A 6,644-nucleotide genomic window follows, 5' to 3' on the forward strand; every position below is an offset into this window, starting at 1 on the left:
GATCAACAGGAATAAAACTGGCAAATTGGAAATTGACAAATAAATGTGGGATTACGAAGCATCAATTATACTGGTGAAACTTAACAGAACAAGAAAACCAGTAAATATTGGACTTTTCAGAGTTTGTTAAACTTATTGGGGACTCTAAAGGATATGCCCTACTTCATGTCATTAATATTTGGAAGAACATTTAGGAGGGGGAAGATGAAGGAAAGTTAACTGTAAATAAAACAAATGTTCTTAATGTATGTTTTTATAACATATGATATAATCTGCATGATATAAAGTTTTCTCAGTTATTTTTGAGTGTAATGGGGCTGTTAAAGTAAACAGGTGCCCATGTTTTTTTTTCTCATCTTCTTTCTTTTTGTTCAGCTTTAAGAAATGTAGGCACTGTAACGTAAAAAAAAGAAGAAATGTCTTGTTAAAAGAGCAGGATACAAGAAAAACTGATATGCTTTTTTTTACTCTTGCTTAGGGGAATGACTGGATTATGACCCTTGACGGGAAAAGCCGAAAGACAAACAACAACATAGTAATAAGGTGCTACTAGCAAGGGAGGAGGATTACACTGGCATTATTTATATTCTACCTAAAACTGCTATAATGGAGCTTAAGAAAAATCTGGGAGAAATAATCAGCTTTCAGCAGAGAATATTACTTATAGGTGGGGAGTGGAATTTGATTTGCAGCAGTGAAGATGTATCTGGAAGGCCCAGAAGGAAAATATAACAAAGGAGGGTAGATTTCACACACACACACACACACACACACATACATATATATATATATATATATATATATATATATATATATATATACGTATGAAAACATTTTGTGTAGAAGACTTAAATTCAGTAGTAGGAGTTGAATTTACATATTCCCCAAGATACAAGAACTAGTCTAGACTAAACAGAACGTATATTTCACAGGAACAGGTGCATTTGATTGAAAGCTTTGATACACATCTAATAACTATATCCAATCAAGTGCCAATAATAACTAAAACAAAAATGCTGGGTAATGAAATAGAAATAAGATACTGGCACTTTCCTACCTTTCTGTTGAAAAGAAAGAAATTTAAGGAAAGGGTAGTCAAAATTATTCGAGCGTTATTAGAGAAATAGAAATTTCTTCTAAAAATATAGCTAGGGAGTGGGATAAAATTATAGTGGTGTTTAAAAATAGGGTGGAAATAAAAGAAAGATATGGTTAAGAATTAACAAGAATTATTTAGAGGGACTAATGAAGGTTAAAGTAATGCAGAATAGGGGGAATCTCAATGAGAACAACCGCACAGGATATTATATTCATAAAGTAGCAGAAAGTATTCCAAGATCTAAGCCAGCACAGGAATGAAGAAAGGAAATTTTGCCAATAGGAATGACTGCAACTAGGAATATGAACAATGGGCAAAAGGAGGTTGGATTTTTTTGGCGAAAACTGGCAAAAGAACCAAGGTACTGGAAGCAAATAATTAGAGAGGGAAAGGTAATAGAATGGGAAGAGGCCAAGAATTTATTTGGACTGCAGGCTAGAGACTGCATATACTCTGATATCAATCCTTGATAGGAAGGCAAAAAGAAAGAAATAGGAGGATCCTAAATGAAAGACTAGCACTGGTAGAGTTTTCACTAGAATCTAGAAAAGAGTTGTTAAAAAAGGAACAATTAGTACAGCATATAAAATACTGCATGCCAACTGTAAAAATCAATCAGAGGAGGTTAGAAAGGATTGGCAAGAGGCACTGGATAAGCAATTCACAAAGAAACAATGGTGGGATATAAGCATGTTTCCCAAATATGCAACAAAGTCTAGAAGATTCAATATATTAGTATATTTGCTTGGAACGGTTTACATAGGTATTTTTATATCCCAATTCGACTACAAAGATTTTTTCCTCAGGTAGACATTAAATGTTGGAGGTGCAATGGAGAAGAAAGAGGTAATTGGGAACATACTTTCTGGGAGTGCAATGAGTTGGCAGACTTTAAAAATTTCCTGGAGACTACTCTATCTGAAATACTGGGTGGGCAAATTGGTATGACTAAGGAAATGATTTTTCTGAGCTATGATAAAAAAATGGGAATTGCCTAGACATGGTAAGGTCTTGCTGAGTCTAATTATGGTGTCTGCCAAAAAAGCAATTACTAGGAAATGGATGTCAAAGTCTAAACCAACTGTACTAGAAGCAGTAAATATGGTAACAGATATAAAACTGGAAATGGGATCTTCAGAAAAGGGTAGGAGCAAATTGCATAGAAAAAAATGGAAATTGTTGGAGCAATACATGCAGACAAAGAATGAGGTTTAAAACAAAACAGGATTTGAATGAGCTATGTAATATTTGACTGAGTGACTGGATAGATTACAGTGACATATAATGTTTGCAATTAAAACTGTCAATATGGTTTGTTTTCTTTTATATAAACGTATAATTGTCTAGGTCATAAGTGATAATTTAATAAATATGATTCTTGTGTAATAAAAAAATAAATGGTGTCTAGCTTTATAATTGTCACTGTTTGGCCTTTTTTTCTTTTTAACCTTCTGAAAGACATGTCTTCTTTTTTGTATTACCAGTCTGAAGTGTTAATTTTTGGCAAACATTATCCTAAAAGCAAATCTACTTTGTTTATGTTGATGGTGACGCTCTTACCATTTAATTCTCCATAGGATAAGAGACTCAGTGTTACTTTTCTCCATTAACATGCGCTTGGCACAGATGCCTTTGGTCTATGCTCCTACTGTTACTTCATTTGGTATTCTGTTCCCAACCAACCTTTCCATGAAGCAGAACCTACTTATACCAGACATAAGTCTAGCTGCCTTAACCTGCACATTGTGTACCCCCTTTCCTCTTTCTCTCAATCACTTTACTTCTCCCCTCACCATACCATGTGCCCCCAACAAGTCCTCTTCTTCCTTTTCTCCATTATGTACATCCAATCCTCCATAGTCTTTCTTTGTACATCATCTTGATATTGTGGACAATCAGCCCATATGGTGTCATGGTACTGCAGCAGTTGATGACCTTGTAATACTCTGATAATGTTACGGTCAGAGGTGCACAGAGGTAGTTATGGCAGCACACAATCAGCTTTACAGCTGCCAGCTTTTATCCCCTTAAAGACCAGTGTCTAGTTATGTCTGAATTTAACACTAGATTATACCTGGGAGAAACTTTTCTGTTCAGACTTTACTATGTCCTGTAGCTCCATTATCACATCACGGTTTACAGATTACATATAATATTCGCAATCTTTTTCATTTCAGGTTTCTGGTGCAATTAAAGAATGCATAACTACTGCTTCTGTACCTCTGATGTCAGTTGGGTTTCCAGATCAGGAAGACCTGAAAATGATGTAATTTTCCCTGAAAAGGGGGGCTTGTGTCTAGAGAGCTTCTTTGGTTAATAATTATTAAAAAAAAATCCTACTCTCAAAAATCAATAGCAGTGTGACTTTTGTATCAGAAAATGAGGACAAAGATATCGAGTACTATACTAAAGACTCAACCGTGTTTGCTTTACAGCAACTAATCATACAAAAAGGCAGAAACCAGGAATCTTAATACCAAGTATCATATAAAGATTCAATCCGCAGTGAAGACTTCTTAACACAGCGTCTGTGCACTGTTCATATATTAACAAGTATGCCGAAATGTGTGCAACTTTATTTTCAGTGAAAACCCAAAGAAGAAATACGAGAATGTTGTTATCACCATCAAATAATATCCTAAATTTTCCGACAGATTTAGGAGTACATTGGTCAAGTCAATGTTTTGATGCCAGCTGCCAACTTGGATAAATCAGTATCAACTACCTGGAGATGGGGATGCACTTAACACCCTCCCTTGTACATCAGCTCTATTTCTCTGGCCATTGTTTCAGATTGCTGTAGTAGTTTTGGCATCGAGTTCAACACAGAGACGGTTATCCTACATGATGCATAGCCAACCACAGCATTACAAGTACATGGTTACAGCCCCACTTTTAGTGAGCTGAAAACTGGTTAGTGACTAATACTGTACAAGCCAAGTTAACAAAAAAAGCCTGTGCTCTCCCACCAGCTACCAATCTCCCCCAAGACACTCGCTATGTCAGTCACTGAGAGCCCCACCAAGAGGGCATGTTTTTATTCAGCTCAAGTGACATCTATGTCAGCAGGTTATCATTCACTTTTGTCTGATTTACAATTAGGTGGATGTACTGCATTAACTGAAACATTGTCATATTTACATGCAGAGGTTTTGTAATTTTCAAAAAAATACAACTGGACTCAAATAAGCTTATTTTAATAGCTTTCTAACAGAGTACCTATAAACATCATTGACTTGGGACCTTTGACCTTAGTTATTTTTTACTTTGTTCATGAGCCTTGCATAAATTACAACAGCCTTGCAACACTCTACCAACAGCTGCCTGTTTCAGCACTGATGTGCTAAGGTGCTGCAAGCATTGAGCTCCTCTTAATGATTTCTGGCCATTTTAACAAATGTCTAACATTCATTCTCATTTCAGGCCACGGGGGACCTTGAGAATATCACAAAGCACAAAGGATGCAAGGTAAGAGACTGATCTGAGTAGAAGCCAAATCAAGCACAAGGTAATAGCTTTACACATTCATGGCACTCCCATCTACAACAGTTTGGAGGATCACTGACTCACCTATAGGATGCCTTTGGGAAGTAGGAGAAAAGGAAGCAGCCAATGAAAGTCATGCAGTTACAGTGAGACTTTAACTAGCAGGCACGCCAGCTTATAAGTAAAACGCTGTGGGACATCAGTGTTAATTGTTGCACCAATGTGCCACCCATATTTATTTCTTTACAATACACTTACCTACCTACTCTCCCCCATCCTAATCTTTATAGCTTGGGATTCTTGAGAATGATACGCAGTGTGCACCATCCACCTGTCTTCTCCAGTGTTCCCATGGAATTCCTTCCCACATCTCTGACTTTTTCATTCTGTCCTTAGGATATGTACACATTCTTCAGCTTCTGTATGTTTATATTTTTCCTCTGTCCCACCAGCAATCTAAAAAAACACTGTTCTCATGCCCTCCTAACTCCACTCAAGCTACCATTCTCCACCCATGACTATATACTTGTACTTGAAACACAAAAGACCCTCCCCCACTTCACCAGATACAGTCAACTCAGTCCACACCTGTGTATTTAACTTGGCTGTCTCTACCTAGATAAATGCATGTGGACATGTACAGTCGCACGCATATACATACACATGCACACAGATCTATTAAGGAGTGGCTTGAACACATCTGCATTAGCTCAAGAAATGGCAAATTTCTATGCTAACAGAACAAAGATATTTTCTTAGGTGATTAAAAGTCCATTTGATAGTTTACATTTCAGTATTTAAGGTTTCAATTGTCTACAGGCAGGCATTTCAATGCTCGCTATAAAACACCAAGGTGCCCATTGAACATTTTACCTGTGATCCTCAGAACAGCAAAATGTGAATGAGCAAATGCATACATATTCTGAGATGGAGCTGTATATGTGAGTATTTGAGTAATCTCGCACTGAAGGTCTGCAAATCCCATTTTAAATGAGTCACAGTCACTGAGTTTCACAGTACACTTTTCTTTTACTAGAATCAGAGTTTAATTTTTAAACGGTTGGGGCATAACAAGGGGCACCAATTTTTTTTTCCGGGAAAAACACAGGAGAATTAAAAGAATCATGGTATTTTCACAGAATTTGGCAATATAGGCCAGAGAATCATTTTCCTACAAGATGTATTTCTACTCATATTATTATTTATTATATTGCCAGCTTGCATTACTAAGTGTTTTAGTTATTTTCAGAAAGTGGAGGTGGTGGACAGGGGATTGTAGGAAATGACACTGAAAAAAAACAGTGTATTCATCATTTTTTTCCTCTAAAAAATAAAAATATAAGCAGTCATTGCTCAATTATATCAGTATATGACAGAAAACTGTTCAGCTAGGATGACATTCAGACCCACAATAACATAGTACAGAATGAAGGAGTTATTGAGACAGACAACTACAGCCTGCAAAAAATCCCTGAATACTGGATATATTAATGTCAAACTATAAGCATCAATCCATTGTATGTTCTTGTGTTGGTGACGGGAGCAATTTTAAATGAGCATATGAATGACAGCATATGAATGACAATCTAAAGTACAGAACTGTGGAGGGCGAACAGTTAACTTGTAAGGTCATAGGTACTTAAAAAAAAAATTCACAGAAATCGCAGCAAGGACTTAATACACACATCTCCAAAAAGTAAAATGTGGATATGGTTATAGTGCAAAGTGTACTGTAATCCCTATGAAAGCAACATTATTAGAATAAGAAAGATACTAAGACAGGGAGTAAGAAGGACTCTAGCAACAACTTAAAACATACAGCTCTTTAGGTACCAACAACTTCACTGGATACTGCTAAAACAGACCAAAACACTGTTAGAAATGACGAACAATTGAGTGACTAGTCAGCAAAGTCTGTAGGCCAGGAGTGGGGGACCACTTGTTTATTCAGTCTCTTACATCCAATTTACTCTACTCAAAAGCAGTGGTGCGTCAGAGTCCACATTCAGCAGTGGGGGGAAAAAGCAGAGAAAATTTTCGAAGCAACACCAGTCTTTAA

At 36.6% G+C, this 6,644-nt stretch overlaps 1 protein-coding gene across 4 annotated transcripts in view; it reads right to left on the reverse strand.

Annotated features, from left to right (window-relative positions):
* MGAT4B (alpha-1,3-mannosyl-glycoprotein 4-beta-N-acetylglucosaminyltransferase B) overlaps window positions 1–6,644 on the reverse strand; it is a 1,742,611-nt gene that overhangs the window by 304,711 nt on the left and 1,431,256 nt on the right. The gene's annotated exons all lie outside the window — the stretch shown is intronic.

This window comes from Protopterus annectens, chromosome 4.part0, assembly GCF_019279795.1.
Source record: "Protopterus annectens isolate FY-2018-M chromosome 4.part0, PAN1.0, whole genome shotgun sequence".
In the NCBI taxonomy this organism is placed as follows: domain Eukaryota; kingdom Metazoa; phylum Chordata; order Ceratodontiformes; family Protopteridae; genus Protopterus; species Protopterus annectens.